Source organism: Schistocerca nitens, chromosome 6 (genome assembly GCF_023898315.1).
Source record: "Schistocerca nitens isolate TAMUIC-IGC-003100 chromosome 6, iqSchNite1.1, whole genome shotgun sequence".
NCBI classification, from domain to species: domain Eukaryota; kingdom Metazoa; phylum Arthropoda; class Insecta; order Orthoptera; family Acrididae; genus Schistocerca; species Schistocerca nitens.
This window is the reverse complement of record NC_064619.1, coordinates 118,239,120-118,265,131: the sequence shown is the minus strand read 5'-3', so window position 1 is coordinate 118,265,131 and position 26,012 is coordinate 118,239,120. Positions and strand designations below refer to the sequence as shown.

Genomic DNA, 26,012 nt, shown 5'->3' with positions numbered 1-26,012 from the left:
CTGGTCAATGGCTCGTCACAATACGCCAGTCACTACTCTTGATGAACTGTGGTATAGTGTTGAAGATGCATGGGCAGCTGTACCTGTACACGCCATCCAAGCTCTGTTTGACTCAATGCCCAGACGTATCTAGGCCGTTATTACGGCCAGATGTGGTTGTTCTGGGTACTGATTTCTCAGGATCTATGCACCCAAATCGCGTGAAAATGTAATCACATGCCAGTTCTAGTATAATATATTTGTCCAATGAATACCCGTTTATCATCTGCATTTCTTCTTAGTGTAGCAATGTTAATGGCCAGTAAGTGTGCTTGACTGCATGACTTTACTACAGCTTGAGAGTCTTCCACGTCCCACACTTGGTTATTCCTGCTGTTCACGATCAAATGAGGCCTCGTCAGTAAACAGCACGATTTGGAGGAAATCTGGTAGATCAATCCATTGTTGGAGCAACCACTGACACAATGCGGCCGTTGGTGCAAAGTCAGTCACAAGCATTGCATGGACTCGTTGTGGGTAATACGTATGTAATTGTTGTCCGTGGAGTACTCGCCTCACGCTAGTTATGTATAGTACGACGAATGCTTGTAACGGGGTCCGCTGCAAACGTTCCAGCACCTCTTCAACACCGGGTGTGCGAGTGGTCCTCATGTTGCCACGTCCCTCGTTTCTCCTTTCCAATGAACCAGTCTCCCGCATTCGTCGATCGGTATGAATAAACAGTCGTCGTGACGGATAATGCCTGTTACGAAATCGTTCCCCATACAGCCATTCAGCAGCGAGAGCACTGCAACGTACTTCGTCATACACAAGGCGCACGTCAGTGAGTTTTGCGGAACTGTATACCGGCACTGCTCCACCGTATTGTACTGTGAGTCCCTGAATATCACTGGCTAATGACGGGATCTATCGTTGGTTCGTAGCACGTTCTGTCGTGGGATAATGTAAATACGATACAAGAGAGCCACCTCATGGACAAGTAAAGTAAACAAGTAAACGGATTTAAAGCTGTGAGGACGGGGCGTGAGTCGTGCTTGGGTACCTCTGTTGGTAGCGCACTTGCCCGCGAAAGCAAAGGTCCCGAGTTCGAGTCTCGGTCCGGCACACAGTTTTAATCCGCCAGGAGGTTTAAAAGTAAACAAAACCTGGATCATGACTTCCTAGTAATCAGGCTCGTCGTCCTCGTTTCCTTGCAGGAAATAAAGAATGTCCATGTAAATAAACAGCACAAAACCTGTAAACTTTAACGCATGTTAGTTGTAAATAAGCTGGAAAACAAGAACGCTAGACAAAGCGGTAGACAAGTTTACTTCCACATCTCCTCCAGCTGGTTTCTCCGACCCCAGGTTCCCTACCTGAAATTGTTCAGTGGAGCATTCTCTATGTCCTGTTACATTTTTGCACGCTCTTACGGAAACGGCCTGTATACAATACGTAGATGTAGATGTGTATTTTTGAACATAGATGACCCATACTGTCCGCTTCAGTAGTTGAGAGGTCAGCGCGTCTGACTGTTGTGTGAAGGACGAGGGTTCAGTTCGCGGTACAGCCACGGATTTCTCCTCGGTGGGACGTCTGGAACAGGGTGTACTCATCCTCGTGAGGAGGTACCTGAGTCAGAAGCACGTGATCCAAGGCGGGCAGTCTGGAGAGCTGGGCCACAGGCCCCAGCACACCACATCCAAATGACGTCATGTAGCAGAGGATGGCACGGCGGCATTGCTTGCTCCTCTAGGCCTCACCGTTGAGTCATTTGTATACGGTTAGCCTCCGTAGCGTAGCGGTACATTTTCCGCCTACCATGCAGGGGGAAGAGCTCAAACCAGCCTGCACAATGTGCCTGTGGCATCACAAGTGCATGACATACACAAATTTAAACTCAAAATCAGTGAGTCGATGCTAGATATAAATTATTACGCCTGTCCTGCAATGTTTTACCCCCCCCCCCCAAAAAAAGACGACAAATAGCCGTGTAAAAGCGTTCAAGGAACGACAATAAGAGAAAAACGAAAAAGAAAAGGAGATACAAACGAAAACCTATAAAACGACAATAATGGTAACCAACTCTAAGAATATAATAGGTTAATAGAAAGAAAAGTTTATTAAAAAATATATCGTTGTTAATAATTTAAATAAATATATAAGGTTACAAAGAAAAAAGGTTCGATTCCCGGCAGGGGACTGGGTGTTGTGTGTCCTTCATCATTTTCATCATCATATATCCGCAAGTCTCCGATGTGGCGTCAACTAAAAAGAACTTGCAATATGGCGGCCGAACTCCCCCGCATGGGGCCTCCCGGCCAGAGATGCCATACGCTCATTTCTTCTTCTTCTTCTTTTTTTTTAATTTTATACGGTCCGTATTATACTCTTAACAGGTCTGTAGCAAAGATGTTAGGTAGGTGCGCGAGTTCGTGGCGTTTTTGTTTTGCATGTTGGTATTCGCTTGCTATGGGTTTATTGATCGATTGTCATTTTATTTTTGTAGTTCGCTGTTGCTGATTGAGTTTACAAATTGTCATTTTGTCATCTGAAGATACAGAGTGGAGCTGTGGACGCTAGAAAATGAAGTACCAAGTGGAGAAATCGGTACATTTTCGACATATTTTTCGAGTTAATTAGAGGAGTGACAGCATCTGAGGCAGCCAGAAGCATTTGCGGCGTTTACGGGGGATAATACCGCTGGAAAGAGCACGGCAAGAAAATAGTCTTCGCGTTTTAAGGAGGACTATTTTGACAATTGTGACTCTCCACGTTCAGGAGTACCACCGCGTTTGAAGAAGATCGTTTAGACGCATTAATCCGCGATGATCCACGTCAGTGCATTCGAAAACTAGCAAATGTCATGAAATGTGATCATCCCACCATCGTGAAACATTTGCATGCAATGAGAAACGTTCGAAAATCGGGTGTATGTCTACCGCATGCTCTAAGCCAAAATCACAGTAATCTGTGGGTGGACATTCCTATACTGTATCGCTAGTGGTTTCCACGATTTCCCTAAATCCCTTAAGGCAAATGCCGGGATTGTTCCTTCGAAAGGGCAGCACTGCCCCTTTACTTCTCCATCTTTCCCTAATTCGAACTTGTTCTCCGTCTCTAATGACCTCGTCGTCGACGGGACGATAAACGCTAATCTCCCACGCCTCCTCCTCCTTCCTGGTGACGAGAAATTGTGTCTTTGTTCTAATATAAGGAAAAGAAAGGAATGGCTGACTCCAAACAAAGCAGCAACTCCCTGTAGAAAGACCAGCACGCATTCCCCAAAAGATAATGTTACGCATGTGGTAGAACAGTCATCTGCTGCGTCGAGAGGACCCCCCTCATTGTCGCTGTGGTGCAACCATGACGGTGGCCCATATGTTGTTGCAATGTCCTCTTTTAACCGCTCTCAGGCAAACTTTTAATCTCCAGGGTGATTTATCATCTCTTTTAGGTGACAATGTGTCTCTATGGCAGATCGGGTTTTAAGTTTTATTCGCGCAAGCGGCTTTTATGGGTCCATTTAATTTTATTACATCACCCTCTTTTGAGCTATATCTTTTAATTAGTTTTGTGTTGTAATTCGACTCCACCCTAATCTTTTAGGCTGGATGTTTTAACGGGTTGCAGAGTGGCTGGCTCGTCCTTTTATTTTCGTGATCAGCCAGCCACGGTCCTCTGCTGTACAGTTTTAATTTTTTCTGCCTTTCTTCTATATGTTGTTTTTGTTGCTGTGCTCAGTTTTCCAAGTTGTCTTACCATTGACCTTGGGGCCTTTCTTACCCCGGAATTTTTATTTTAGCGCTTCGCCTGACTGCTGGATGGTTTCAATATGCTCTGTGTTTTTATGAAACAAGGGACCGATGACCTTTGCAGTTTGATCCCGTTAATCTTTAAACCAGCCAACCAACCGATGGTGTGGTGTCGTACGAATTGCTTCCCCGAGGCGTAACCATCACTGCTGACATCTACAGTCAACAACTGAGACGTCTCGCAGATGCAATGAGAGAATGACAACCAGGAAGACTGCGTGAAGTGATGCCACTCCATGATAACGCCCACCCGCATTGAAACGTTATACTGAAGTTGGGTTGGGAAGTCATTCCGCCTCCACCTTATTCATCTCATCTTGTTCCCTCTTATTTTCGCCTTTTTCGCTCTCTGTCGAACAACCTCCAAAGAACTTCCTTTCCGGATAAATATGCGCTCAGGACATGGCTCGACGAGCTCTTCGCCTCAAAACCATGTTATTTCTACAGTCGCGGAATCGAAAAGTTACCCCAGCGTTGGCAGACTCTTGTACAGCGTGTTTCAAAAATGACCGGTATATTTGAAACGGCAATAAAAACTAAACGAGCAGCGATAGAAATACACCGTTTGTTGCAATATGCTTGGGACAACAGTACATTTTCAGGCGGACAAACTTTCGAAATTACAGTAGTTACAATTTTCAACAACAGATGGCGCTGCAAGTGATGTGAAAGATATAGAAGACAACGCATTCTGTGGATGCGCCATTCTGTACCTCGTCTTTCTGCTGTAAGCGTGTGCTATTCACAACGTGCAAGTGTGCTGTAGACAACATGGTTTATTCCTTAGAGCAGAGGTGTTTTCTGGTGTTGGAATTCCACCGCCTAGAACACAGTGTTGTTGCAACAAGACGAAGTTTTCAACGGAGGTTTAATGTAACCAAAGGACCGAAAACCGATACAATAAAGGATCTGCTTGAAAAATTTCAACGGACTGGGAACGTGACGGATGAACGTGCTGGAAAGGTAGGGCGACCGCGTACGGCAACCACAGAGGGCAATGCGCAGCTAGTGCAGCAGGTGATCCAACAGCGGCCTCGGGTTTCCGTTCGCCGTGTTGCAGCTGCGGTCCAAATGACGCCAACGTCCACGTATCGTCTCATGCGCCAGAGTTTACACCTCTATCCATACAAAATTCAAACGCGGCAACCCCTCAGCGCCGCTACCATTGCTGCACGAGAGATATTCGCTAACGATATAGTGCACAGGATTGATGACGGCGATATGCATGTGGGCAGCATTTGGTTTACTGACGAAGCTTATTTTTACCTGGACGGCTTCGTCAATAAACAGAACTGGCGCATATGGGGAACCGAAAAGCCCCATGTTGCAGTCCCATCGTCCCTGCATCCTCAAAAAGTACTGGTCTGGGCCGCCATTTCTTCCAAAGGAATCATTGACCCATTTTTCAGATCCGAAACGATTACTGCATCACGCTATCTGGACATTCTTCGTGAATTTGTGGCGGTACAAACTGCCTTAGACGGCACTGCGAACACCTCGTGGTTTATGCAAGATGGTGCCCGGCCACATCGCACGGCCGACGTCTTTAATTTCCTGAATGAATATTTCGATGATCGTGTGATTGCTTTGGGCTATCCGAAACATACAGGAGGCGGCGTGGATTGGCCTCCCTATTCGCCAGACATGAACCCCTGTGACTTCTTTCTGTGGGGACACTTGAAAGACCAGGTGTACCGCCAGAATCCAGAAACAATTGAACAGCTGAAGCAGTACATCTCATCTGCATGTGAAGCCATTCCGCCAGACACGTTGTCAAAGGTTTCGGGTAATTTCATTCAGAGACTACGCCATATTATTGCTACGCATGGTGGATATGTGGAAAATATCGTACTATAGAGTTTCCCAGACCGCAGCGCCATCTGTTGTTGAAAATTGTAACTACTGTAATTTCGAACGTTTGTCTGCCTGAAAATGTACTGTTGTCCCAAGCATATTGCAACAAACGGTGTATTTCTATCGCTGCTCGTTTAGTTTTTATTGCCGTTTCAAATATACCGGTCATTTTTGAAACACCCTGTAAATAGTGAAGGAGGATGTATTATTGATGGTTCAAATGGCTCTGAGCACTATGGGACTCAACTGCTGAGGTTATTAGTCCCCTAGAACTTAGAACTAGTTAAACCTAACTAACCTAAGGACATCACAAACATCCATGCCCGAGGCAGGATTCGAACCTGCGACCGTAGCGTGTATTATTGATGACTTAAGTCTCTGTTATGTGTATCTGTTGTATTTATTAAATATACGGAAAAACGCTACGAACTTATGCACCAACCCAGTATTTACGAAGACATTTGATAAAATGCTTGAGGCGGAATTGGGGTACTTTTATGACATGTTTTATGGAAGGTGGAGTGTGCTCGTTACCTCAAATAAAGTTTGGCAAACGTCTTTGACTGTGTAATTAGGGGATAAGAAAATACCAGGAAATCTAGATTGCTAAACAAGTATCGTCACTGGTTTGTGGATGATGTTGTTGTGCATAGCAAGGTAGCAACGCTAGAAAAGGTATCGAAATGCATCAAGACCTACACTCGGTCGGCGATTGGCGTGTGGCTGAGAAAAAAGTGAGAAAGGATGTAGGTAATAAAAATAAGTTCGACTTTTGAACTGTCAGGACTAAGTACCTGGCACTGCGTCACCATCAGAATTCCATATTCGGATGTGGGCATCCCCGTTCGATTTCTCCCATAACAGTTTCCAGCGCTGACGCCGCTTCTCGAGGGTGGGTGATCAAATGATCGTCGAGCTGGTGGGGTAAAAAAACCCGGTCCTGATGGTGTGGAAAAAACTGACCGGGTACGAGTAGGACCCGCTCACTGAGGGTTCCACACAAACTTAATGTAAATGAAAATATGCGTTTGGCTGGAGCCTCTTGTCAGGTAGAGCTCTCGCCTGGTGCAAGTCTTTTTACTTGACGCCCTTTCGGCGACTTGCCTGTCGATGAGGATTAAAATGATGATGAAGACAACACAGTACCCAGTCCACGAGACGAGAAAATCTCCGATCCGGCCGGGAATCGAAAACGGGTCCGTCAAGTGGAATTATGCCGCGCCGATCACTCAACCATGGAGGCGGACTGCAAATTTAATTATGTATGTAGACAGTTTATCCTTTCGGGTAATCGAGGATAATGACGACTTTTGCCTGTTATCGACGCTGATACTGGCAAAATATGGTCCTAGGGATTTCAAGATTTTCGAGACTGTTTTAATTTCAAGTCTGGAGTCGGACAATAAATGACAAAAGAAAAATTTTTTTCATATGAGATAATTACAAATTACAAATTTTCGGATTTTTTCCCCTCACTTGTACAGTGGAACCTTTCTTCTTGTCAACTTTCATGATTCTAGGTCAATGGGAAGCATCCTATAGGTTTTGATGAGTGAGTTTTCGAGTATCAAAATATGTATCATAAATGACCGTATCTTTTTACTGCACTGACTGTCTAAGTCAGCACCACCAGGGAACCATAGACCTTTTTATGTGACATAAGTTTGAACGTAATACGCCAAACTGTTCCCGAGAAAAAGGGTCAAAACAGCGGACAGACAAACAGACAGATGGATTAAAAATGACAATATTTTTTCGTGTTATACAATTACAAAATAAGAATTCTCGGATTTTCTTCCTTTACTTTTACAGTGAAATCTTTCTTCTCGCCTAACTTCGTGATTATAGGACAACAAGAAGTACACTATATGTTTTGATGAATCAGTTTTCGAGTATCAAAATATGTGTCATAAATGGCCGCATCTTTTGACTGCATTGACTTACAAGTTTAAAATTCTTACATCGCCAAGAGACTAAATATTTTAACATAAATTTGAACTCGATACGTCTACTCGTTCCTGAGAAAAAGGGTTTTTAACAGTCGTGCAGGCACGCAGAAAGACAAAAAGACGGACAACAAAGCGAATCTGTAAGGGTTCCGCTTTTACAGATTCAGCCACGGAAATCTAGAAAGGAATGAAAGTTGGGGTTCAACCTCCCGTCAGCGCCAGAAATACACAGCCTCGCCTGGGACACGACGGACAAAGAAAATTTGCCGTCACTTTGTTGAATTCTGGCATTCGCCGTAAGCATTCGCGAGGTTGTCACCTGTAAACCTAATTAAAGTTAGTCCAGCTCTTTCCATCAACTCCTGCCCGCCTCTACTCGATAACAAGCCATCCTTAACGGACTGCGCAACAGCGGGGGCAACCTAAGCGAGCAATGTATGTTGCTGTTCTCGACGCATACAAAGTGATACGGTCCATGATGTCCGAATCGCCGGGATCCTGTCTGCGGATGATGCTGTTGTGCATAGCAAGGTAGCAACGCTACAAAAGGCATCGAAATGCATCAAGACCTCCCCTGGGTCGGAGATCGATTGCAGGGCAGGGCGCCATCAACGTGTAATGCGAATAATTTGGCGGGACGATCGATTACTCATCGATCCCCACTACTTGCGATAAGTCAATGGAAACATAGCATCCGTAAAATATCTAGGGGTATTCATCCGGAGCGTTCTAAAGTGAAACTAGTGGTGGGGAAGGCCAAGCTGATATCCTAAGGAAATGAAACTCGTTCACGATATAAGTGCCTCACAAAACCCTTGTTAGGGCGACTTCTGAGTGTTGCTCGTCAGTCTGGGGTCGTACCAGGATTGGGATTAATACAGGAAACAGAGAAGAGCTAAAGAAGAGTGGATGGAGCGTTTTAAGAAGAGTTTCTTTCGTAAGCGCGAGAGCGTTGTGAGATGTTCGTCACCTTTCTGTAGCAGACGCTGCAAAAGAGGTATAGTGCATCATGGAGAGGATTACAGCTAAACCGATAGCGAACGCTGGAAGAAGAGTCCGGGAACTTATTATTTCTATCCATATACACTACTGGCCATTAAAATTGCTACACCAAGAAGAAATGCAGATGATAAACGGGTATTCATTGGGCAAATATATTATACTAGAACTGACATGTCATTACATTTTCACGCAATTCGGGTGCACAGATCCTGAGAAATCGGTGCCCAGAACAACCACCTCTGGCCGTAATAACGGCCTTGATACGCCTCGGCATTGAGTCAAACAGAGCTTGGATGGCGTGTACAGGTACAGCTGTCCACGCAGCTTTAACACGATATCACGGTTCATCAAGAGTAGTGACTGGCGTATTGTGACGAGCCAGTTGCTCGGCCACCATTGACCAGACGTTTTCAGTTGGTGAGAGATCTGGAAAATGTGCTGGTCAAGGCAGCAGTCGAACATTTTCTGTATCCAGCAAGGCCCGTACAGGACCTGCAACATGCGGTCGTGCATTAACCTGTTGAAATGTAGGGTTTCGCAGGGATCGAATGAAGGGTAGAGCCACGGGTCGTAACACATCTGAAATGTAACCTCTACTGTTCAAAGTGCCGTCAGTGCGAAGAAGATGTGACCGAGACGTGTAACCAATGGCATCCCATACCATCACGCCGGGTGATACGCCAGTATGGCGATGACAAATACACGCTTCCAGTGTGCGTTCACCGCCATGTTGCCAAACACGGGTGCGATCATCATGATGCTGTAAACAGAACCTGGATTCATCCGAAAAAATGACGTTTTGCCATTCCTGCACCCAGGTTCGTCGTTGAGTACATGATTGCAGGCGCTCCTGTCTGTGATGCAGCCTCAAGGGTAGCCGCAGCCACGGTCTCCGAGCTGATAGTCCGTGCTGCTGCAAACGTCGTCGAACTGTTCGTGCAGATGGTTGTTGTCTTGCAAACGTCCCCATCTGTTGACTCAGGAATCGAGACGTGGCTGCACGATCCGTTACAGCCATGCGGATAAGATGCCTGTCATCTCGACTGCTAGTGAAACGAGGCCGTTGGGTTCCAGCACGGCGTTCCGTATTACCCTCGTGAACCCACCGATTCCATATTCTGCTAACAGTCATTGGATGTCGACCAACGCGAGCAGCAATGTCACGATACGATAAACCGCAATCGCGATAGGCTACACTCCGAGCTTTATCAAAATCGGAAACGTGATGGTATGCATTTCTCCTCCTTACACGAGGCATCACTTCAACGTTTCACCAGGCAACGCCGGTCAACTGCTGTTTGTGTATGAGAAATCAGTTGGAAACTTTCCTCATGTTACCACGTTGTAGGTGTCGCCACTGGCGCCAACCTTGTGTGAATGCTCTGAAAAGCTAATCATTTGCATATCACAGCATCTTCTTCCTGTCGGTTAAATTTCGCGTCTGTAACACGTCATCTTCGTTGTGTAGCAATTTCAATGGCAGTAGTGTAGATTCCGCGAATTGAGCGCGAGGAAAAAAAATAGATACACTAGAACTAACTTAATCGACAGTCGATCTTCCCGCGAGAGTGAAGTGAAGCATGTAAGGTCGAAACGTGGAGGGGTGGTGGGGGGGGGGGTGCCAGAAGCACCTTCCGTCGCAGACACCTCACGGTGGCTTACAGAATATATGGTGTTCGGAAATTCCGGTTGAAACTTCGAAGACTTGCAGAGGGGAGTGAGTTCATAACATTTTGAATAGGTATTCCGTCCGTAAACGTCATCAAATGATGCTACAGAGCGTCATAGTAATAGGCGCCGGCGGTGATTCCGTTATAATGTTACACACTTTCTAGGATGACGGAGAAGGATAAATGATAAATTTAAGGTGAAGGTCCCTGTACCGGAAACGAACCAGTAGAAAGTTATCAGCGGAAACCGTTCTGGCACCTCTGACAGTGGAATAAATGTACTGGCACTTTTGTTGCTAAGATTGTAGAGTAGGCAACTTTCAGAGGTGGTGGTATGGACCGAAACAAGGAAAAAATGTCCAGTAAACATGAGCTCTAACATGTGAGCACTTATTCGTCTCCGCTACTGTGAAACACGTCACCTCTATTGAACAAGTGCTCATAGCTCTCAAAGTATGCATTTTAGAGCACATGTTTACTGGACATATTTTTTCTTCCTTTGATCCATATTACTACCTCTGGCTGTTGCCTATCCTAAAATCTTACACCCAAACCTCCAGATGCCAGACACTCAGATCGGTACCAAACGTTATGTGTCGATAGAGTATCAACCAAAACACCAATTTAGTTTGTGCTGTGTGCTGTCGTCTAGTAGAACATGCGTAAACGGTAATTAAAACTAACACCAGAACCAGGGAGCACAGGAAAACCGTATCTGTGAGCTGTGAATGTGTAAGTTCTCTGCCAGATGAGTCAACATTTTAGTACCTCTACACTTTACTTTGAACTGGCAAAGAGACAGCAACGAAATCCTATCGGAAAGAAACATCCGGATAAAACATGGAACCGTATATGGGCGAACATTACAAATCCCATTCTCACGTCGGATATAGCTGCTGCATGGTATGACGCGAAAAGATGCATAAAATTAAACTGCGCCCTACACCATACTGTAACCAATGTCACCTTACAGACACACTGGCTCACGCATTCGTTTGTAGAGAGAACATCGTAATATGGAACTGGACGAGGAAAAAGCGATCTATTATTAACAGGTTCAAAATGGTTCAAATGGCTCTGAGCACTATGGGACTCAACTGCTGAGGTCATTAGTCCCCTAGAACTTAGAACTAGTTAAACCTAACTAACCTAAGGACATCACAAACATCCATGCCCGAGGCAGGATTCGAACCTGCGACCGTAGCGGTCTTGCGGTTCCAGACTGCAGCGCCTTTAACCGCACGGCCACTTCGGCCGGCTATATTATTAACAGGACGACAGAGAATGCGATCACTGTGGACGATGTGTTACACCCGCACTGGCATTTGTTCCCTGCTGCGAAGAACAATAGTTATCCCTGGCTCCTCGCACAATGTGCGTACTACATTGTCACGCAACAACATGCAGACCTCAAAGCATTCATTTTGTATATTCAGGAACAACATCATAATTTGAAAGAAAAAAAAACATCCTAAGTGTAAAATAGATTGTCTGGAACCGCGCGATCGCTACGGTCGCAGGTTCGAATCCTGCCTCGGGCATGGATGTGTGTGATGTCCTTAGGTTAGTAAGGTTTAAGTAGTTCTAAGTTCTAGCGGACTGATGACCTCCGTAGTTAAGTCCCATAGTGCTCAGAGCCATTTGAACCATTTTTGTAAAATAGATTAAGTAAAGGCAAACCTACATTTCTAGCATTTGTAGACCTAGAGAAAGCTTTACACAATGTTGACTGGAATACTCTCTTTCAAATTCTGAAGGTGGCAGGGGTAAAATACAGGGAGCGAAAGACTATTTACAATTTGTACAGAAACCGGATGGCAGTTATAAGAGTCGAGGGGAATGAGAGGGAAGCAGTGATTGGGTAGGGAGTGAGACAGGGTTGTAGCCTATCCCCGATGTTTCCACTGTGTATATTGAGCAAGCAGTAAAGGAAACAATATGTAGGAATTAAAATTAAGAAATAAAAACTTTGAGGTTCGCCGATGATATTGTAATTCTGTCAGAGACAGCAAAGGACCTGGACGAGCAGCTGAACGGAATGGACAGTGTCTTAAAAGGAGGGTATAAGATGAACATCAACAAAAGCAAAACGAGGCTAATGGAATGTAGTCGAATTAAATCGGGTGATGCCGAGGGAATTAGATTAGGAAATGAGACGCTTAAAGTAGTAAATGAGTTTTGCTATTTGGGGAGCAAAATAACTGATGATGGTCGAAGTAGAGAGGATATAAAATGTAGACTGCTAATAGCAAGGAAAGCGTTTCTGAAGAAGAGAAATTTGTTAACATCGAGTACAGATTTAAGTGTCAGGAAGTCGTTTCTGAAAGTATTTGTCTGGACTGTAGCCGTGTATGGAAGTGAAACGTGGACGACAAATAGTTTAGACAAGAAGAGAATAGAAGCTTTCGAAATGTGGTGCTACAGAAGAATGCTGAAGATTAGATGGGTAGATCACATAACTAATGAGGAAATATTGAATAGAATTGGGGAGAAGAGAAATTTGTGGCACAACTTGACTAGAAGAAGGGATCAGTTCGTAGGACATATTCTGAGGCATCAAGGGATCACCAGTTTAGTATTTGAGGGCAGCGTGGAGGATAAAAATCGTAGAGGGAGACCAAGAGATGAATACACAAAACAGATTTAGAAAGATGAAGGTTGCAGTAGGTACTGGGAGATGAAGAAGCTTGAACAGGATAGAGTAGCACGGAGAACTGCATCAAACCAGTCTCTGGACTGAAGAATACAACAACAACAAGCGCAAACAGTCGTTCCAAAACTTTCTTATTTGCACTTTACCTCAACATTGAGCGTCATTCCACACTGTATTACTTCATGTTCGGAAAAGCAACTTACACATAGTTGAGGAGCACAAGCTTGACAAAGCCACATGTACACACCCCAGTCAAGAAAACTGTAAATAGTCAAAGGAGAAGTGTTATCTAATTTGTTGGAAAAATCTTTTGTTTGCTTTTATTTTCTTTATTTTAAACTGACGACTACGTATTGCTGCGGAGTAAATTTCATTTCCAAATGGTGAGAAGCTACCACCACAGAAGAAGCAACTTTCCTTCCTTTCCTATACCTTTATTTGTTGTGAATAGCATCCACGTGCAACATTCATTTGGATATTAAAAGAAGAAACCCACTTCATGAATGTGACACCCTCCTCACAATCTGATGCACTCAAGCCGGGACAAAGGCTCTTTCACAGCGTGACGCTGAGAGTTCAGTGTTGATAAACAGAGAAACCCAAACTCGGGAGACAAGAGTGTGGATACATAACTGAGATGAAACGAAAAACCAAGAAACTATCCTTAGAGGGAACCAATTTGAAGCTGGGATTTCTCATGCAGGGAAGGCGAGCGTAGGCGGCTGCGGCTACAGCCCATGGAGGAACAATAGCCACCTAATCGACGGCTGTCCTCCGAAAGAAGAAGCCTGGAGATGTACATCTCCTGCAGCTATTACGATCTTACAGTGAATTAATAGAATAATGGAATTAATAAGAAAGTCATGTACGTCTTTAAAAGTGTAGTCAGTCTGCTGTTGGCAACTCTCGAACGACTGACTTTCACTTGAATGGTATGAGTTGTAACACATTTAACGTGGTCAAGCTCTGTAAACAGTTGGTGTGAATATATAAATAAAAAAATTAGTAAAGTGCCAGATTGTCGTGCTAAAGATCCCGAGTTTGAAACCCACTGACAGTGATTATTTTTAAACATATTACACGTGAAATGGTTACACGGGAGACCAATTTTCTGCCATGTAAAGGGACGTTTCGGAGTTTGTAGCAATGTCAATTTGGCAGTCTGCTTTCGCTTCGTTAGCTGAAAGTAGCAAACCTATAGCGTACATTTGCACAGATCACTACTGGCCATTAAAATTGCTACACCAAGAAGAAATGCAGATGATAAACGGGTATTCATTGGACCAATATGTTATACTAGAATTGACATGTGATCACATTTTCACGCAATTTGGGTGCATAGATCTTGAGAAATCGGTGCCCAGAGTAGTGACTGCCGTATTGTGACGAGCCAGTTGCTCCGCCACCATTGCCCAGACGTTTTCAATTGGTGAGAGATCTGGAGAATGTGCTGGCCAGGGCACCAGTCGAACATTTTCTGTATCCAGAAAGGCCCGTACAGGACCTGCAGCGTGCGGTCGTGCATTATCCTGCTGAAATGTAGAGTTTCGCAGGGATCGAATGAAGTGTAGAGCCACGGGTCGTAACACATATGAAATGTAACGTCCACTGTTCGAAGTATCGTCAATGCGAACAAGAGCTGACCGAGACGTGTAACCAATGGCACCCCATACCATCACGCCGGGTGATACGCCAGTGTGGCGATGACAAATACACGCTTCCAATGTGCGTTCACCGCCATGTTGCCAAACACGGATGCGACCATCATGATGCTGTAAACAGAACCTGGATTCATCCGAAAAAATGACGTTTTGCCATTCCTGCACCCAGGTTCGTCGTTGAGTACACGATTGCAGGCGCTCCTGTCTGTGATGCAGCGTCATGGATAACCGCAACCATGGTTACCGAGCTGATAGTCCGTGCTGCTGGAAACGTCGTCGAACTGTTCGTGCATATGGTTGTTGTCTTGCAAACGTCCCCATCTGTTGACTCAGGGATCGAGACGTGGCTGCACGATCCGTGACAGCCATGCGGATAAGATGCCTGTCATCTAGACTGCTAGTGATACGAGGCCGTTGGGATCCATCACGGCTTTCCGTATTACCCGCCTGAACCCACCGATTCCATATTCTGCTAACAGTAATTGGATCTCGGCCGACGCGAGCAGCAATGTCGCGATACGATAAATCGCAATCGCGATGGGCTACAATCGGACCTTTATCAAAGTCGGAAACGTAATGGTACGCATTTCTCCTCCTTACACGAGGCATCATAACAACGTTTCACCAGGCAACGCCGGTCAACTGCTGTTTGTGTATGAGAAATCGGTTGGAAACTTTCCTTATGTTAGCACGTTGTAGGTGTCGCCATCGGCGCCAACCTTGTGTGAATGCTCTGAAAAGCTAATCATTTGCCTATCACAGCATCTTCTTCCTGTCGGTTAAATGTCGCGTCTGCAGCACGTCATCTTCGTGGTGTAGCAAAGTTAACGGCCATTAGTGTAACACCACACCTATATACAAATGTACTCTATAGGAGCTCACAAAGACGGTTTTCCGCTACTTCGTAGTTTCTGGTGTTACTTTTAACTATCGTTTACGCATCTCCCACTGGACGACAGCACACAGCACGAACTAAATCGGTGTTTTATGGACACACAACGTTTAGTGCCGATCTGAAGGTTTGGGTGTTAGCAACAATAGTATCAGTACGGCAGAGGTATCGGAAAGGTTTTTGCTTACAACTTTCGACTCGTTCGTTTCCGACACAGGTACCCTTACCATAAATTTATACATTTATTCTTCTCCATCACCCTAGAAAAATTGTTGTATAATCATGGAATCACTCTATCACAACATTTACAGCGCGGCGCCTGTAACTTTGACGCTCTGTTGCGTCGTTGGAGTACGTTTCGGGCATGGTTTTCTATTCAAAATATTATGTACTTACTCCCCTCTACAATTCTTACAAGTTTGTAACGGGAATTTCCGAACACCCTGTACACTGTAGATATAGATGAAATAGGCAGCCGGCCGGAGTGGCCGAGCGGTTAAAGGCGCTACAGTCTGGAACCGCACGACCGCTACGGTCGCAGGTTCGAATTCTGCCTCGGGCATGGATGTGTGTGATGTCCTTAGGTTAGTTAGGTTTAAGTAGTTCTAAGTTCTAGGGAACTTACGACCACAGCAGTTGAGTCCCATAGTGCTCAGAGCCATTTGAAATAGGCAGGACTGAAACGCGGAGTGGCGGCATATCGCCCGACTGTTAGGCAACCCTGCGCAGTACCGTACACCGCACATCAATTGTGACTACCCGTATCTGAGATTTACTCGTTCCCCGCTACAGCAATAGCTTTGGCTCTGTGTCGAGCACTATGCCTACATTAGGGTACTTTTTCGCCACATTTGTTTATTGCACCGGCGCACAATAGATGTCAGCGAGTACTGTAATTAGCGGCACCCCGTCTTTCCTCCAGCGACAGCAGTAACGAGTATTGTGCACGTGGTCGGAAACTCCATGGTCGTCACAGTCAGTGACACTGGATATCCTGGAGCAGACGGCTGAAGGGGCATGAGGGAGGATGGGAGGGAGAGGGGGCGCCGGCGGAACCAGACGTCGTCCTCCGGGCCAAATGAATGAACTCTAAATTTACCGCCGCGCCGCGCTGCCGTTGACGCAGTCTGCAGGAGGCAGACAGCCGAGCACGCGCATGCGCACAAAAAACGGGAGCCGCCAGGCCCAGGAATGCTGCCGTTGGCTGAGCACCGCGCGCCTCTGCTACGCACGTGCCAGGCGTCGGCCCCACCTGACCGCGCGGGAGTGACGTGACGTGGGGCTGACGTCGTCGTGACGGCGCTGCTGTATTGCTGTTGCACTTCGCAAGCTGCAGACCGCTCGCACTTCCTTGGCTTGTGTTTGAACGCGGTGTGTCACACCTCCGCGCTCACTCTTGGGGCTACATTTACTTGCGACACAACTTTCGGGTGGTTAACTAGAATTTCGCCAAGCGATATTCGCTCTCGTGTTTATACGTTGAATCGATTTTGCCAACACTGTCACATATCGGATTTCCGAACGTCAGTTGTTTTACACGAAGGCTGTCTCTAAATTACATTCGTACTTGGTCAGCACGGTGAAGTGAGGTTATCAGTTACTTCTCATTTTTGTTTTATTTAATAAAGTGAGACTACAATTTCTCTATGGATGTCACTGGATTCGTAAGGAAGAGGAACAAGAGGCCGTTGAGAAAGAGATATTTAAAAATCTTATCCGCGCCATTTAATTGCGCGCGAAACTACTTTCTTAGTCCCGCGTAGGCCACGGACATTGTAGGAAAATGTGAGAAGCAACCGCTGATCGTATCCTGAATATTTTGGAGACTAGTAGTGGGTAGAAAACTTCCGAATGAATGAAGACACACACCATCTACACAGAATTGGCGAATGTTTTGTCAGCAGCCGTTGATTGTGTGCGAGAGCCTCGGACACTAAAAAAGAATGGCTTTACAAATATAAGGTTCTTGCCAAGCTGTTCAAGTGAGCTAATTCGGTTAATATGCCTTAGCAAAAGAACTGGCAGATAAACCGAGAAAATTTTGGTACTATGTAAAATCGCTAAGTGGGCCTAAGTCTTCCATCCAGTCACTTGTTAACTAGTCTGGTGTGGCAGTTGAAGGTAGCAAAACGAAAGCCAAAGTTTTAAAATTCACGTTCGCGACATCGTTTGCGCAGGAAATCGTACAAAAATTCCGTAGCTTGACCATCGACCGGACTATCGTATGGACGGCGTAGTTATAAGCATACCTGGCGTAGAGAAGCATCTGGAGTTGAAAACAAATGTCACAGATCCGGATGGAATCCTAATTCGGTTTTTCAAAAACCACTCTACGGCATTGGCCCCTTACTTAGCTTGTATTTATCGCGAATCTGTCGCCCAGTGATAAGTCCCAAGCGACGGGAAAAAAAGCGTAGGTGACTTCTGTATATAAGAAGAGCAAAAGAACCGACCCGCAAAATTACAGACCAATGTCCCTAACATCGGTTTGCTACAGAATCCTTGAATATATTCTCAGTTCGAATACAATAAATTTTCTTGAGACCGAGAAGCTTATGTTCACGAATCAGCAAGGTTTTAGAAGGCATCGTTCCTGTGAAAAACAGCTTGCTTTTTACGCACATGATATACTGCGAACAATGAATGAAGGGCAACTGGCAGATTCCATATTTCCGGAAAGCGTTTTATACGGTGCCTCATTGCAGGTTGTTAAAGAAGATACGAGCATATGGAATAGGTTTACAGATATGTGAGTGGCTCGAAGGTTTCTTAAGTTATTGAGCCCAGTAGGTTGTCCTCGACGCGCGAGTGTTCATCAGACACAAGAGTATACTCAGGAGTGCCCCAGTGAAGCGCGATGGGACCGCTATTATCCTCCATGTACATAAATGATTTGGCAGACAGGATGGGCAGCAATCTGCGGTTGTTTTCTGATGATGCTGTGGCGTACGGTAAGGTGTCGAAGTTGGCTGACTTTAGGAGGATACAAGATGACTTAGACAAAATTTCTAGTTCTAGCTCTAAATGTAGTAAAATGTAAATTAATGCGGATGATTAGGAAAAAACCGTAATGTTCGAATATAGCATTAATAGTGTCATGGCCGGCCGGAGTGGCCGTGCGGTTCTAGGCGCTGCAGTCTGGAACCGAGCGACCGCTACGGTCGCAGGTTCGAATCCTGCCTCGGGCATGGATGTGTATGATGTCCTTAGGTTAGTTAGGTTTAATTAGTTCTAAGTTCCAGGCGACTGATGACCTCAGAAGTTAAGTCGCATAGTGCTCAGAGCCATTTGAACCAATAGTGTCATGCTTGACAACAGTCACGTCGTTTTAAATATCTGGACGTAACGTTTCAAAGCGATATGAAATGGAACGAGCATATTACTGTAGGAAAGGCGAATGGTCGACTTCTGTTTATTGGAAGAATTCTAATGAAGTGTGGTTCATACGTAAAGGAGACAACATACAGGATGTTAGTGCGACCTGTTCTTGATTACTGCTCCATTGTTTGGGATCCGCACCAGGTCGGATTAAAGGGAAACATCGAAGCTATTCAGAGGCGGGCTGCCCGTTTTGTTACTTGGTGCCGGCCGAAGTGGCCGAGCGGTTCTAGGCGCTTCAGTCTGGAACCGCGCGACCGCTGCGGTCGCAGGTTCGAATCCTGCCTCAGGCATGGATGTGTGTGATGTCCTTAGGTTAATTAGGTATAAGTAGTTCTAAGTTCTAGGGGACTGATGACCTCCGATGTTAAGTCCCATAGTGCCCAGAGCCATTTGAACCATTTTTTTTGTTACTTGGTGGGTTCAAACAACAGCAAGTACTACGGAGATTCTTCGGGAACTCAAATGGGAGTCCTTGCAGGGAAGGAGACGTTCCTTTCGAGGAACACCATCGAGAAAGTTTAGGAGAACCGGCATTTGCAGCTGACTGCAGAACGATTCTGTTGCCTCCAACACACATTGCGCTAAAGATTCGAGAAATTAGGCCTCATACGGGGGCATATAGACTGTCGTTTTTCCCTCGTTCTATTTGCGAGAGAAATAGCAAAGGAAATGATTTAGAAGCGGTACGGGATACCCTCCGCCATGCGCCGCAAGGTGGATTGCGGAGTATCTATGCAGATGTAGATTAAGAACATAATATACAATATGTTTCTCTTCAGCTGGATAAAGGAAGTGAATAACTTCCTGGTCAGAGCAATAGTCTTATTCTCCTACAATCCATACACATTCACTTCCGCCACATAACCAACATTTTAAAAATCAAGTAGCAAGCTGACACAGCTCAATAAAAACTGAAATGCAGCAGATCGTTTACATGGAGCGAAAATCAATTGTGGGATCTGAAACTATATTTGGAGAATTGATTATCCAATGTTTATATTGTCAACTAGAAGCGGTTTTCAGAAATCGATTTACGGAAAACCGGATTTTACAGTCAATCTAAACATGGTATCAGACACTGTAGCGAACTTTGCCTATGCTAGGAATAACGGCGTGTGTGTGTGTGTGTGTGTGTGTGTGTGTCCAGTGGGACGGGGTGGGGAGTAAGGAGTCGTTTCAGCTATCTCCTCGCTCCTCGTGACTCATCAGAACGTGCTTCTGAGTCATTTCTGTACTTTTCACCATCTGCATGTTATTTTTCCCAGGTGGGAACGAGAAATTACCCAGCCACAATAAAAGAGTGTGACTGGTAAACGAGACGTAGCAGTCTAGCGGTTGTAGAATATGATTACGTGAAGGCAGGGAAGAGGGGACTGGTGTCCGAAAATGCCAGTGGGGACGTACGAGCTGATAAAGATGTGTTAGCTCGCTCAAAGACAGCATATAAAAACCTTGTGACCTATTTTTGAGCTTCGCCGGAACAAGTGGGTGCGTAACACTATCAGAGCGAAAAAAACCAACCGAAAAAGGTTTAATGTGATTCACGACGGTGTCGCCGCTTTCCTACGGTCTGCTCATTCGAGCGGTTTACCCTAGAAGGAAGCTGTGAAATTTCTCGCGAAAAAATGCTTCAAATCCTGGTGGACTCAGCTGGAATAAATAGTTTTAAAATCATGCTGTTCCATCGTTGGTGAATGTAGCCATAACTAATGCGTAATGTACGTGACAATATTACAAGAATTGGGGGGCAGAAACTGTATCCTTACAAATTGTTGCCAACCGTATATTTCGAAATAACTTTGGACATTATTTTCACTTTCCCGTAACAGACGAGATACGTCAGAAAAGCATGAGAAGTAACGATGAAGACTCCGCGAACAGTCTGCTCACAAGACTTGTGAGATGGACAGGTTTACAGTACATGACTAAAATTCCAGTTTTCGACAAAAATATAGAAACAATCGTGGAATGTTTTAAGAAAGTGTGGAGAATCTCGTTCCTACTCGTGGAGGAAGACAATTATGATCTCCTATAATCTCGATTTTTACAGGAGCTGGGGTACTAACGTACAGAGGTTGTGCTAGCGCCATAAGTGCGTCGGAAAAATTGTTGAGTTTAAATTGACAAAACAGTTATTCCACCGAAACAAGCACTGCTAATAACTGAAAATAGCTCTGTGGTCTTATTCATCTTTTGAAATGCTTAGTCTTGGGTCCCTGTACATCTACTCTGCTTATGCAAAACAATAAACATAAATATATGCCGATAAAGAAAATGCTCTGTCATGACACAGAATTGTAGGAACACATAGGGGTCCAATATTCGGATAAAACACGTATGCAATTAACACAGAAGATAGATGCAAATTTGAAAATAAGTTAAATGTATTAGTTATTAGGCTCTTTTTCTACGTGTTATCTGAGTTTCTGCTGTCACAAATGATTGTTAATAACGTATGCGAGAAAAAGGGATATGAAACAAAGACGCTGTCGCAAGGATTGAGCAGGGCAAAATGACTTTCTACAAAAATAAACAGCCACTAACCTCCAAAAATATAAACCTTGATACCAGAGAAACATTCATGAAAACCTGTTTGGAGCTCAGCTAAAAACTTTAATTCAAGGAATGATGGAATGGATAATGCAGAGGTAGGTAGGCCTAGATGAGACCGCTACGGTCGCAGGTTCGAATCCTGCCTCGGGCATGGATGTGTGTGATGTCCTTAGGTTACTTAGGCTCAAGTAGTTCTAAGTTCTAGGGGACTGATGACCTCAGCAGTCAAGTCCCATAGTGCTCAGAGCCATTTGAACATGCGTAACTGTATTGCGGATGTCGTTGGCTGGGAAGCATTATATTCGCAATGGGTTATTTGCTCACTTTCATTCGTTGTTTATTCTTGGGTATGTATCTATTCCCTTTCGATAGAAGTGCACAGCAGAACGTAACTTGGCTGAAAAGAGCCGAGCTACGTAATGGGCCGGATTTTAAACAGCTCGATTTTCACCTTTTCGCAAGAAATTTCAGCATGAAAAATAAAGAAATAAATATAATCGAACTAGTTCACAGATATTTGTCTCATTCTGTGCTCCACGTTTTACTTCATATAGGTCCAGCGGATGCTCATAGTAAGTGAAGAGATCTGTGTCATTTTAAACGAATTAGGAAGAAATTCAGGGAGTACAACAAAGTACAGAACATATGAAATGCAAATAAATTATAAATAAACGTCTAATTCTGCTTACAAGAGTGGAACGATGTAAATGGCTGTAGCGATTTCGGACAAAACTCCGTGAGTATCCAGAGACGAGTTAGCATTTCGCGCGTTAAGCTGAAGCAGAGACTCATTTTATGCGTTTTATCGCAGAATTCACTGTCTAGTCTAGGCACAACATTCTATCGATGAACTTCTAACATTGTCCCGGCTCATTTCTTCTGTTATTTAGGATCAGTAATTTTATTCGTTCCCAAATTTAATGGAAAGCTTTATCCCGCTGTTAACGTTTGTCGGCCAGTAGCAGACTTTCCCGCCTGAGCTTAAAAACAAATGCGAACGATCAGCTGAGCGCCAGCTGACGACCTTACGCCGCGCTACGTTTCCACCAATCAGATACTACACAGCTTCAAAATACATCCCCGTCTCTTTCTCTCCCCACCACAGCACTCGCCAGTGCCATAGCATTCTAACACAGCGCTGGTACGGCGTGGAGGTGAGGAGTGTGCTTGTATTTTCGTGTATGTTTGGTTGGGGATAAGGTTTTGTACCTTTTTTTATTCAAATGTGGCTCAGTAAATAACACGACGGAAGTAAGACTAACTACTTTATTAAAAATGGGATTATACTTTCATCGTTTGCATCATTACAAAAGTTACTAACGGTCGGCGTCTGCCGTGTAAGTATTTGTTTGGGAAATTATTAACACATTATTTTTGTGTTATGCTTACGATGAGGTAGTCGGCTATAAACTAAGATTTTTTGTAAATGTTATGTTTAAGAGTGCTTCTATATTGGTTCGTTTAGGCCCTTAATGCTTTCGTTGACTGTGTGTTTCTTCGTTGACAGTATTCAGGTTATTCATTAACACAGATAATCCTTCATGTAAGTTTCCAACCATAATTGGACATTCTTTGTAAAATTAAGCAGCAGAACACTATTCATGGGTGTGAACATGTATAGTGTTTTCGCGCGCGATCCACGTATGGAGGGAAGACCTCCATTCTATCTGTGGTGCAATTTACAGGCTAATTAAGCTTTGAAATACTTCATAGTTGGACTGGTTATTTCAATAACTTATTTTCTTTGAATATTGGGGAATTTGTGATTTAACTACAAAAGTGGCTAACATTGCTTAACGTCGTCACGACAAATGGCGTTGAGCACTTGGCGCCAGAATGTGGAATGTTTATGTTAAAATTTGCTGTATGTTGAGAAAGTTGATGGGTTTTACCATATAATTCGTTAGTAAAGACAACGTATTTCTAGATGTATCGTTAATGAATGTACAAACGAATTTGGAAGCACATTTTGGCGCCCATTTTTACTGTTCGCTACTTGGGAATTCGTGGAGGAGAAGGATCGGTTTTTATAGCGGTAATTGGGCCTAAATAAACAAGTAAGCATTTGTTCCGACACAATTGTTTTTTAGAGGTATACGCTTTAGTTTGTGCTAATTCAGAAATAAAACCAGACAGTAATACGCTGTAAATGCACACCAATAGGTAGGTGCTGCCTTAGTCGTTACAAATTGCTTTATTGGGGGTTTGATTCGTATCAATGTGTACAAATGCATGGTATCTAGCCAGTAAGAAGAGTGCATTTTAGACCTATAATGTCAAATATCTGCTTTGTTTATGATAGTGATATTTGTTCTGGTTCATTCCATTCAGAAGGAACATAACACCAGTTCTCACCCAGAATCCTTAGAGGCACTTTCTTATTCTTTCAAGCTTTAAGAAACAACGTATGAGCATGTGTTATTGTTACAATATGTGGTGGTGGTGTATAAACTGTTGAAGACAGAATTGTATGAATTCTGTACTGGCAAATCTTAAAGCAGAATTTTTCTCAAAAATTGATTTGCACTACTGGTTTGTTAAAGACAGTTGTGTAAACTGGTTTGTATGATGCCTATGCCCAGCACTTAGAATAGGAAAACTCACTTCTTCATATGTTATGGACTGAATTGCAGATAGCAGAAGCCAAATCTGTCCAGTTGCATCAATGAAATTGTGCTTGTTCTAAGATTAGATGGTATGTTCTGTTGCCCAGCTTACTGGTGGCTCTATCACATATGATTGTGAAAGTGTAGCTTGTGATGTGGTTTGTATGTAGGATGATTCACAAACTTCATGGTTCAAGAAAGACGGGGAAAGTATGCTTTTGTTCTATAATAGTAACAAATTTCAGTATGTTATTGGTGTCTTTAAGTAGTAATCCACTACATGTTCCTGAAAGATTTTACAGTTTGTAAATGACACTAGTCTTAATGACAAAATTTTGTAAGTATGAGAGGAAATAGTAAATTGCCACTATCTACAAGACTAGTTAACTTTACTAAGATTCTTCAGTGTGTAATGAAGTTTACCGTCAATAAATTGCTTGTCGGTAGTAAATTGTGCATTCTGTCTATGAATTGCCTCTTAAAATATTTTTAGTTTTTCGATAGTTGTCTTATTCATTGCCCTTCACTGCTGGAAACTCTGAATCTGTAAGAAATTTGTCCTTTCTTCAAGGGTCTTAATGTGATTAAGAGGCTGTAAACCAATAAAATCAGGGCTGTATAGGATGCCAGAGAACCATGAAGCCTACTGCAGCTACTGCAAAATTTTCAGTGAAATACTGAACTCTTGTAATAAGAAGAAACTCATTCTTTTTTTATGGTTATATGATTTGGAAATATGAAATCAGTTTTATACTAATATTGTTGTGCAAACCAGTATAGTGTCTTTTTATTAATAGAGAACCACACCTAAAAACCTTGTGATGAAGACAGACCAGGACTTTACATCAGTAACATATGAAGGAATTGGCAAAAGTACGTGGTAACCCTCAGTTTTGCGAGGTTGTTTGATTTCACAGTCTGTTGTTGAGAGCCTCAAATACTAGTTTGTAACAATCTATTAGATTTGTGCCACCAATGAAAACTACCAACAGTACAAATTTGTGTGGAGGGTTCTTGCCTCTTCACTATCTGATTTATTTCTTGGTTTGTTTACCCCTTGTTTCAAAAATATCAGCAGTATCAAGCCTGTGATGCACTGTCATTCACTTAAGTAATTTTATCTATTTTTATCTGGAATAAAGAAAAAAACTTTTTTCTTGTTGCCGTTTTCAGTCTGCTTCGATGGAGCTCACCGCATTACTCATCCTATGCAAGTCTCTTAATCTCTGCATAACTACCAAACTTAAGACCACTTGAACCTGCTTGCTGTAGTGAAAAATTGGTCTTCCTCTACAGTTTCTGCCTTCCCCCTGCCCCCCCCCCCCTCTTCCCCCACACTTCTCTCCATAACAAATATCTATTCTTTGATGCCTCATGATTTCAAGATGGTACCCCCTCCGCCGAGTAGTCTCTGCGTGGAGATCCAAAGAAGGGACTATTTTACCTCTGGAATGTTTCTCCAGCAAGGATGCTGTCATTAAGCCATACTGTAGAACTGTATGTCCTTGCAAAATATAAGAGCTGCATATAAGCTCGCTTCAGACTGTGCGGTAGTACCCATACTGTAAGGCCCTGTTGACTGATGTTGCAAGACCAGATAAGTCGTCCAGACTTGACACTCTATATATAGAGTTTCACCAAAAGATGCTGCTGCTTTTTTTGTACCATAATATTTTAATCTGGCCTCACAGGTACCCCTCAGATGTGGTGGGGTCAATGGAACTTTCAGATACCAGGCATCAGTTTCGACCTGTTGTGTAATTATTTATTTGAATGTAGGTTCTGATGACAGATTGATCTGTAATGTACTGAGAGTTCTGTGTTGGGTTGAACAGTGACACCTTGTGAATTCCAATGTGATTGCACATATGTTGTTATTTTCTATAATGTTGTGCAAGCCATACTGCTGTCATAAGGCTCACGGTTATTTCAGTTAAAATTAACATGGAATTGAAATATGGTGGGAATGACAGCTTCCTCATTTTATTCGATCTGTT

At 43.8% G+C, this 26,012-nt stretch overlaps 1 protein-coding gene across 5 annotated transcripts in view; it reads left to right on the top strand.

Moving 5' to 3' along the window:
* LOC126262246 (G1/S-specific cyclin-E) overlaps positions 1–26,012 on the top strand; it is a 197,140-nt gene that overhangs the window by 130,607 nt on the left and 40,521 nt on the right. Inside the window, exon 1 of one of the 5 annotated variants that reach the window (XM_049958728.1) lies at positions 22,506–22,563. The exons of 2 other annotated variants lie outside the window; for them this stretch is intronic. The gene's annotated coding sequence lies outside the window, so the exon portion shown is untranslated. 2 more of the 5 variants (XM_049958727.1, XM_049958730.1) reach the window with 2 other exon arrangements.